Raw genomic sequence first — 10,004 nt, forward strand, 5'->3', positions numbered from 1 at the left:
GAGCGCCTGGTCCCGCCCCGCCCCGCCCCGCCCCCAGCGGGCCGAGGCGGGGCCTTTGGGGTGGGCAATGCAATGGGAGGTGGAAGCAAAAGGGGGGAGAAATGTGGACACCCGCTGGTAACAAGGAGTCGTAAATCCAGGGGAAGTAAATTAAAGCAGGTGTCAGTCAACTGGGATTTGGGGCTGGGGTGCGGGTGCTGGTCGTGGGGGCTGCAGCAGGGAGAGGGGAGGAGAGGCGCTACCGCCCCAGCTCCTAGGGACCCATCCGGCCCCGACCTGGTTTCCTGCCGTGCCGGTTGGCTGTGCCCTGCTTGGCAGACCCTGGGGTGGGCGATTATTTGGGGCGAGCTAGGCCCCTAGGTAGCCCCAGCCCTCGGTCACCACATTGGGACCACAAGTTGTGCCCCTAACTCCTGACCTTTGCCACCAGAAATCCCTCCCCTTGCTGGCCCCCTCCAATACTCCTTTTGGGGAGGGTTGCCATCTTAAAACCAGATTAAAAAACCCAAATCGTACACTAGAAGTCAAACGCCTGCTGTAATGTAGTTTAATTTTATTACAGAAAACGTGTGTCATGACTTGTGCTTGTGTACTGCCTATAGAAGGGATTGCATAATGAAGTGTCACTCTTATCTAGCGTGTGTCTGGGGGGTGTGAGGGAGTGGGTGTGTAGGGGGCACAGGGTATGTTGGGGGGTGTATATGTCAGGGGTTGTGGGGACAGGTTGGGGGGTGAAGGAGGGTGGGGAGGGAAGGGACCGCCCATGGCATGCAGCCCGCACTGCCTGGCAGCAGCAGCAGCAGGCAGGGAGGTCAGGGTGCTCGTACCCGGCGCAGGCACAGCTCCAGCCAGCACTGCACATGGGGAGGGAGCTGTGCACTGTGGGGCCAAGTGGGGCTGGCCCTGCTCACTGCCACCACATGCAGCTTCAGGGACTCACACACTCCAGAGACTCTAAGGACCGTCCCCCCGACACACACACGTCCCTATACCCTCTCCCAACTGTACCTGCAACACCCCCCCAACCCCATCATACCCACACACACATCCACACCCCCAACTCCCCACCTTGCCCCCAAATACACCCACAGCCCCCACACACTCCCATCCCTCAGCATACCTGCACACACCTGCACATCCCCACCCCAACCACATACCTTGCATTCACACCCCTCCACACCCGCACCGCACCATACACAGTATACAAGAGTAAGACTATTTTGAGCTATTATGCAATTGCCTCTAGCTACACTATGCAAACAGGCATACATCAGGACAAAATATTTTTTAAAATACAATTAAAATAAGTTATAGTAGATGTTTGATTTTCTTAAGTATATGATTTGATTTTTTTCCCCCGGTTTTAAGATGGCAACCCCCACTCCCAAAAGGAGTATTTCTGGGGGGCAAGGGGAGGGGCTTATGGTGGCAAAGATAAGGGGGTTAGGGGGCAGGACTTCTGGTCTCAAGATGGTGGCCAGGTGTTGGGACACCTGTCAAGGGGTGGGGCTACCCTTGTGGCCCTCAACAGCTCACCAAAACTCATTAAGTGGCCCTCCAGCTGAAATAATTGCTACCCCTGCATTAATGGAACACAATCTGGGATAAACCTGCCCTGGTGTGGCATAACTTTAAGATGCTTAAAGTGTGTTTAAAGCTAGTTTCAGGTGTTAATGTGTGGACAGTCCTGGGGTTAAGAGTTCCACAAGCCACCTAAAATAAATATATAACAAGGCCTTTAAAGTGATATCTTGTATTAGACCAACTATGTAGTTGGGATAAAGTTAGACAAGCTTTCGAATGCAAGATTTTCATCTTCAGATCTCAGCTACAGCATGGTGTTGACCCCTCAGACTGCATCCCCTGCTTCCCCTCAACAGACTTGGATGCAGAGTTGTCTAAGTTTTTTAATCCTGGTTTGGCTCAGCCATGAGAGAAATTGAATACACTCTGATTTGCCAAGATAATGGCAGTTTTGGCTGCATGCAGCAGAACTTTTGGCACCAAGGAGCCTTTCACTGCAGAACAACAGCAGAAACCTGAGGAAGAACGTCATATATTTGAAAGCTTGTCTAACATTATCCCAAATACATAGTTGGTCCAATAAAAGATAGCACTCTGAGAAATCCTTGCCCCTCAAAGAAATACAAGGACTTATATAAATAGTCCTTGTAATAGTTCACTTCTCCCAGAGCTGGTTTCAGGGGTAAGTGGTGTGGGTGACTGCAATAGTGAAGTATTTTGAAATAATCACATCTTATCAGGTAGAAAAAATGGCTGGCAGTTAAACCCACAGTGCTCAGTATTGCCATGCTAACTTTTGGCTGTCTGGCCTCAGAAGTGAAATCTGCAACCTCTGGTTGGGTGCTTAAGCTCCATATACAAGACATGGAGCAAGTTAGATGCTCAGACATAGCATTCACAACAACCAGTAGGCTCAGTGAGGGGTGCACGCAAGAAATGCTAGAGGAGTAGGTCTGAAAAACTGCCTTTTTCTACAATTTAGGTGCTTTATAAGATCCAGAGTCACAGCCTGAAGTAAGTCACTCCTAAATTAAGTTGGCCTTTTAGAAACAGAAGAAAAAGAAGCCACATCATGGTGTGGGCCCCTCAGACTAGCCCCTGCCCCAGGGATGCAGTGATGTCTAATTTTTTAATCCCAGTTTGGCTCAGCCATGAGACACATTGGAGATACTGCTTTGCAAAAATAAAGGCAGTTTTGGCCACATGCAGCAGCAGTTTTGGCACAAAGGGGACTTCACTGGGGAACAATTACTGTATTTATCCAAATCCAGGATGACTGTGAATTGAAAATAACCTCCTAATAATAAGATTCCACAGATGGAAGACTTATAAAATGTGCTATAATTTGCTATTTATAGAATCTAATTATCTGGAGGCTTGTTTTAAAACATCTCCTCTTACTGCTGCAATGAGGCAAGCAACAACAGGGAGGCAAGTGGCCTGACTCAGCACCTTGCCCCATACCCCCCCCCCCCCTTGTTCCTGCTGTTTTTGGCACCCCTCTCTCCCATGGTGCCTGCTCCCTGCACGCCCCTCCCCATGTGCCTGCCCCACCCCATGGTGCCTGTGGCTTCCAATACCTGCAGTTCTGGTCCAATCCTCAGCTCTACAAAGATGTTGGAGTTGGGCCTGGGGTTGGAGCTGCTACTGCTGCAATCTCTGCTGCATGGTTGGGTAAGGGCTGGAGCCATTGTGCTCCATGCCCTGGGCCTGAGCAGAGCCAGAGTCATGACTGAGGGTAGGAAGGGGGGCAGTTGCTGCAGCTCCAACTTCAACCCTGAACCCAAGTCACAGTAATAACTGGAGCTGCAGCATCCACCTGCTTTTCCTCTCTCTACTTTGTGCTCAAATCCAAGACTAGGAGCTTTTCCACTCTCTACTTTGTGCTCAAATCCAAGACTAGGAGATTTTCCTCCCCCATGTTGAATGGGGAAAATCCTTGTCTTGGATTGCAGTAAATATTTTGAAATATAATCATGTCTTACCTGCTGCTCAAGGCAGGATCATTGTGGTCTAAGCAATCCAAGATGTACTTAAAAGCTTCAGGAACAACCCTAATGTACAACCACCAAGCTTAATGCATTAAACTTCAAAAAGGCCTTTTACTTGGCACAGGTAAAGCAGGGGTATGAGGACACTGTCAGTGTCCTACCTCTGCAAAGAGAGGAAGTAATTTATTAAGATATACCCAAGAGATCCAAGGAAAAGGACCATACCCTCAAGAAATAGTTGTGGAAATTACTGAAACTGAGATGCAAGTAAAAATTAGATAGCTTATTATGACAAAACTGGGAGCCCAGATAATCTCCATCACAGAATATTTGAAGAACTGGCAAATGGAACAGGAATTTCTTTAGCACAGATCTTCAAGGAAAAACTTAAGGGAAATCATAGAAATCAGGATTGGAAGGGATCCCAGGAGGTCATCTAGTTCAACACCCTACTCAAAGCAAGACCATCCCCAGCTAGTTCATCCCAGCCAAAATTTTGTTTAGCCAGGACTTAAAAACCTCCAAGGATGAAATATCCACAAGATATGGTGAGTATCAGGGAGGGAAAAGAGCTATTTAAATTAAAGAGCAACACTGGCACAAGATCAAATGACTACAAACTGGTTATAAATAAATTTACACTGGAAATCAGAAGGAATTTTCTAACTATTAGAAGGCTGAAGTTGTGGAATAGTCCTCTGAGCAAAGTAGTGAACAAAAGAATAACCTGAATCACTACGTGATGGACCTTAACAAATTTATAGAAAGGATAATGTGATAAAAAGGGGTCCATGGATGAAAGATGAGCACATGCAATATGCATATTCAAATGTTTACAATCCTCATGTTAGGCTAAAGAGTTGACTTTTCCTACACTGACTGGTAGTAGGCATCTGTCTGTCTTGTGAGATAACAGATTGTGCCAAGTGAGGTACCAGTTCACTACACATCTACAGGTGTGACTGTAGAGCCCAATTCTTGAATAACAGTCCCTTTTCAATGTGTTACATGTGAAGTTTGTATTGAACAATTCTCCATATGGTGCAGGTTCTTTCTGAAGTTTCTTCTTTCCTCTGCAAGTTGAGCTCGTCTTTCCTCAAAAGCCTTCATTCCGTGCTTAATAGACTGTTTCCAAGTGCTTCCATCTTCAGCCTTGAAACTCAAAACTACCATCAAATCATTTCCATCAGAACTACAAGAAAAACTATAAACTTTGGTAGTCCAGGGACTTTTTACGTGCTCCCTAAGATCCATAAACAAGGGAACCCTGGCAGACCTATCATATCCAACCATGGAACCCTGACTTAGGAAGAATCAGGATTCATCAAATCAATCCTAAAACTGCTTGTCATCCAAAAAGTGAGTTTTGTCTAGGACACAACAAACATTCTACAAAAAAATTAAAAAATAGACCACCTTCCCAGCAACACCCTCCTAGCCACCATGGATGTTACCAACTTATATATGAACATCCCACACCAGGATAGCATCCAAGCCTGCCTTACATACCTACAAGAACAAGATGACAAGTCGGAGTACAGACCCAAAGATATTACTGACCTTATACACTTCATCCTCACACACACAACTTCACTTTCAAAAACCAACACTTCCTCCAGACCATGGGCAGAGCTATGGGCACCAAAATGGTCCTACAATATGCCAAACTTTTTTTGAGCCACCTAAAAAAAGAATTCCTCGAGGACTGCACCATCAAACCCTTGTTATACTTAAGATATATCAATGACATCTTTGTCATTTGAACTGAAAACCTGCAATTTGTGATTGATTTCCATCAGAAATTTAACAATCAACGCCCCTCCATCAAATTATCTCTTGAATACTCCAGCACCAACATTTCCATTTTAGACATGATGATCACTATCCAAAATGGTAAAATATAGACCACGATATGCAAGAAACCCACAGACCAATATACATAGCTGCACAGAACCAGCAATCACCCTAAACACACCAAGCAAGCTGTAATGTACAGCCAAGCCCTCTGATACCACTGAATTTGCACTGAGAACACCCATGATCATCACCTCACAAATCTCTCAACAAGGACACTCCTCCAGAGAGAGATATCACACTTTTGACAGAGTCACCAATAAACCACATGAAGAATTTCTGCAGTTCAGAATGAACACCCCCATAAATCACATACCACTGGTTATGACATATCAGCTCTCCTTGGAACCTATCCTCAAACAATTGCAACCCATACTAGAAGAAGACCCAGTTCTTAAAGAATTCTCCTCAGAACCACCCATCCTATTTAAACAAGCACCGAACCCCACTAACTGCATCACCAGAAGGAAACACACCAAATGGATCCAGACCATGCCCTGACAAGAAATGTAAAACCTACCAACACATCTCTCCAAAAATACACCCCACACCAGAACTATCAACATTCCTGGATCTTACAGCTGCACCTCCAGAAATATAATATATATCATCTAATGCTCCAAATGCCCTGATGGAAAATATGTAGGAGAGACCAAACAACAACTGCATACCAGAATGAATGCACACTGGAAATCTATCAAAGACAAGAATATCCAATTACCTGTGGGGGCACATTTCTCATAAGAAGACCTCTCTCGCTCCAATCTCTCAGTTCTAATCCTCAAAGGGAATTTACAAAACACCTTTCACCGATGAGCCTATGAACTTCACTTCAAAAATCTACTGCATACAAAAAATCATGGACTAAATATAGACATTGGATTTATGACACATTATAACCTGCCTAACATCTGACTCCCCAGGTACCTCTCCATGATTTACCAACCACACTCATTCCCACCTCTCACCCCCACCTGTCTCTTACCCATTGACTCCTATTTACAGTCTCACTGACTGCCTTTCTTGCATGCATACCAGCCTCTGGCCTCTTTACTTTTTATTTTATCTAGGAAAAGCACAGACCAACTGCAGATGCTTCCTCAGCCTGAGGGGTGTTTGTGCCCAAAAGCTTACAAAGAAGAATTGTTTCCAAATATTTGAATTGGTCAAATAAAAGATATCAGATTTACCCAAAGAACATTGTCTGCCTCAATCCTCAGCAGTCTTCTCTCAGTTATTTGGCTTAATGTTTATTGGCTTCATATCTTTCTTGCAAGCATCTTTGAAGTTGGAGACAAGGATGCCTGCATGGTCTTTCTGTAAGGAGTTCTCCATACAAGAGATCCTTGGGTACATGACTATCATTCATTCTCCAATGCTAACTAAGAAGAGAATGGATGTATCCAAAATTAACTTGGCATGTTTGATAATCCTATGCCCTAGGGCTTGCTCTGGTCACCTGTAGGAGCCAAAAAGGAGCTGCACCCCCACACCCCCCACCACCCCATAAAACTTTATTGGCTTCTGGTGTTTCCCAACATTGATAATATTAACATTGCTGCAGCTAGCAGTGGGCATTTTGAGTGGGCTGTACCATTGGTCCTATGGGTACTTGACATGCAAGGAAAGTACTCTACCCTCTGCACCACTTCCCTTTAGATCAGGGGGTGGGCAAGATCCAGGCTGCAGGTCAGATCCGGCCCGCCAAGCATGTTCATCTGGACTGCGGCACCCACCAACAAACTGTGCCCTGCCCAGCCCTTCTACCCATGAGGGTGGGAGTGAAGTGCCCACATGTACACAGCCCCAAACATACCCTATTACCTTGCTTCCACTCTCATCAGTGGGAGGGCCCAGACCACCAGCACGCAGTTTCCACATGGGGCTGCTGCTGCAGTTGCTGCAGCCCCCAGGGACCTGCTCTGCCTTCCTAGTTTCCTGCTGGGCCAGGGCAGCAGGTAGGGAAGTGACGGGGGTGGAGTTGCAGCTGGTCTGGAGCTGGTGGCAGCGTGGAGCCCACATCCAGGGGGGTGGCAGGAGCATGTAGGTTGGATGGGCAGCGTGTGGATGTGAGGGAAGGGGGGGCAGGGGGTGGGAGGTGTACCCCCCCCTGCACTTTCCCCATGGTGTGCAGCCCTGGAAGGTGGTGGCAGCAGCAGCAAGTGGGGCATTCAGGGTGCAGGTGCCCAGCTGGGTGTGGTTCTGGCCAGCGCTGCACATCACAGGAGGGGTGCAACCTCCACTGGGCCTCCTGTATTGCCTGCACTCCCTACCACTCATGTACAGCATGTGAGGGAAGCCCCATGTGCTGGAGCTGGCTGCCTTCCCCACTGGAACTGTGCAGCACAGGTGAAAAACCTCAGGTGCTGCTGCTGGCATACTCCCAGGAATGATGTAGTTCTCATGGTTCGCAGATCATTTTTCTCCTGGAAGGGCCATTTTTACTCCAGGAGGAAAAACCTGAACATCTGTACACTTGTGGTTCCTTCTGGGAGAGCAGCAACTCTCTCAGGAGAAACTGAATGTCTGTACTAGGCCCTTGTCTCCCCTGGTTCTTACCTGTGACACACTACAGGTTTTTCAGTTTTGTTTTTACAATATGTTCATAGAATCATAGAATCGATGAGTCGGAAGGGACCTAGACAGATCATCTAGTCCGACCCACTGCCATGGGCAGGAAGGAGCACTGGGGGTGGCAGGGGTCATAAGACCCCAGCCAGGTGCCTATCCAGTCTCCTCTTGAAGATTTCCAGGGAACGTGAGAGCACCACCTCTCTGGGAAGCCTATTCCAGGCTCTGGCCACCCTTACAGTGAAGTAGTTCTTCCTAATATCTAACCTAAACCTATCCTCCTTCAGCTTGTGGCCATTGTTCCTGGTGACTCCAAGGGGGGCCCTGGTGAACAGACTTTCCCTGAGTCCCTGCTGGTGGCCCCTGTTGTGTGGCTTTGATGTATTATGGGTATGAGTGTGATTTTTTTTAAAAGATAAATGGCTGCCTGGCAAACATAAGAGACATGACTCAGTGTTCTGAGAAGCTCCTTCCAGTCCTCTGTTCTTTCAGCATAGCTACTTGAAGAAATACAATATGTGCTCTGTAGGAGATATCTATATCCTTGTAGCTCAGCAGTATAAATAGTAGTCCCTGTGACAGGGGATCTCCTCCCTACCACCTGCTATTACTGGGAAAAGACTGTGGGACAGAGCTAAAGGGCTAGGTCCTTTTAAGACTATGACCTTCTGTAACAGGGCACCAGTCTCGGACCCTATTATGGTCCAGGCTGTCCCAATGGACTGGAGCCCATGAAGAAACTTGTCATCAGACTCCAGGATGGTGGCACAATTACCAGAGCCATGTAGCCAGCATCCCAAAGAAGAACTGTGACATCTCTGGTCTGTTAGAGCCATGTGGGGACACGTGTGACCAGAGATAGCTCCTATTGGCCAATGGGAGTTCCACCAGAATCCAAAAGGGGTCACTGACACAATTCAACTTCCCCAGAGAGGGGAAGCATGAGAGAAGTAGAGCTTATGTGAGCTCTGCAGAGGCACAAAGATAGTACTGGTAGTTGGGGTGGTGAACTGGAGCCAGAGCCAAAGCCAGACTAGAAGAGAACAAACTCCTCCTCAAGAGGGGTGGCACAGAGAGATGCAGCAGAGGGAGAGAGCTACCCAGACCATGAGTCAAGCAAATTTAAAGTGCTCCCTCATCAGGTGATGGACCTGGTTAATAAGTTGGGGAGCCTGTGAGTAAAGGGGCTTGCTCACAGTAGGCTTAAATAAGAAATGGAATCATGATGTACTTTGTGGCATAATGCCATCTCTGTCTCTCTCCAGATTCTGCTATCAGGTTGATGACCTATCTGACACTTTGGTTACCATAGTCACTGCAGAGGGCAGACACCCCTGGCCCCATCTTCTTCAGGTAATCCTGAGTTGTAACTTGAGCTGGATACATTCCTGAGGATGGGGGAAAACTGCTTCCTCTGCCTACCTGACTGGCCTCACACACCTGGGGCGGGGGGGCTTAAACTCCCTATTGTTTTAAGCAATGTCATCATGACTGGGAGGAATCTAGAGACCCTGCCAGTCTACTCCACAACCAGTGATGCATTTCAAATTGGTTGGCTGGTAGCCAACAACTGCTGGCCTTCATTGGATCAGGTAAATTAGGTCATAAGGTCTATATAACTTAAAGACTGCCTAGAAGGAGGTGCAGCAGCCATGATGAGGACTCTCAGAGAAGCTGGCCCATCTGAAGCTCACTCTCTCTCTTGAACCTTACGGTCAATGAACTGCTTGCCTCCAGAGGAAATCTCCACCTGCCTCTGGATGATACTTGTGAGTAAGCTACTTGAGATCTAACTAGATATACAGCTTGCAGTAACTCAGATGCATGATCAAAGGTTACCATGCCACTGTTTGCTCTAAGGTATTTCTCTGATATTGCTCTACCCTGTACCCTATTCCAAACCTACTCCTTGTAACCCATGAAGTTCTACCCTGTACCTAGCATAGGAGACTTATTGGGAGTCGGTCTAGATTATGCCTTGGGATCCCCTTGGTTCAGCTGACTAAGGGAGATCACTATTTGTGCTTCAGACAAAGGGAAGCACCCCAAGTTCTTGCAGTGGGT

This window comes from Gavialis gangeticus, unplaced genomic scaffold (assembly GCF_001723915.1).
Source record: "Gavialis gangeticus isolate Ggan-Ray unplaced genomic scaffold, GavGan_comp1, whole genome shotgun sequence".
NCBI lineage: Eukaryota > Metazoa > Chordata > Crocodylia > Gavialidae > Gavialis > Gavialis gangeticus.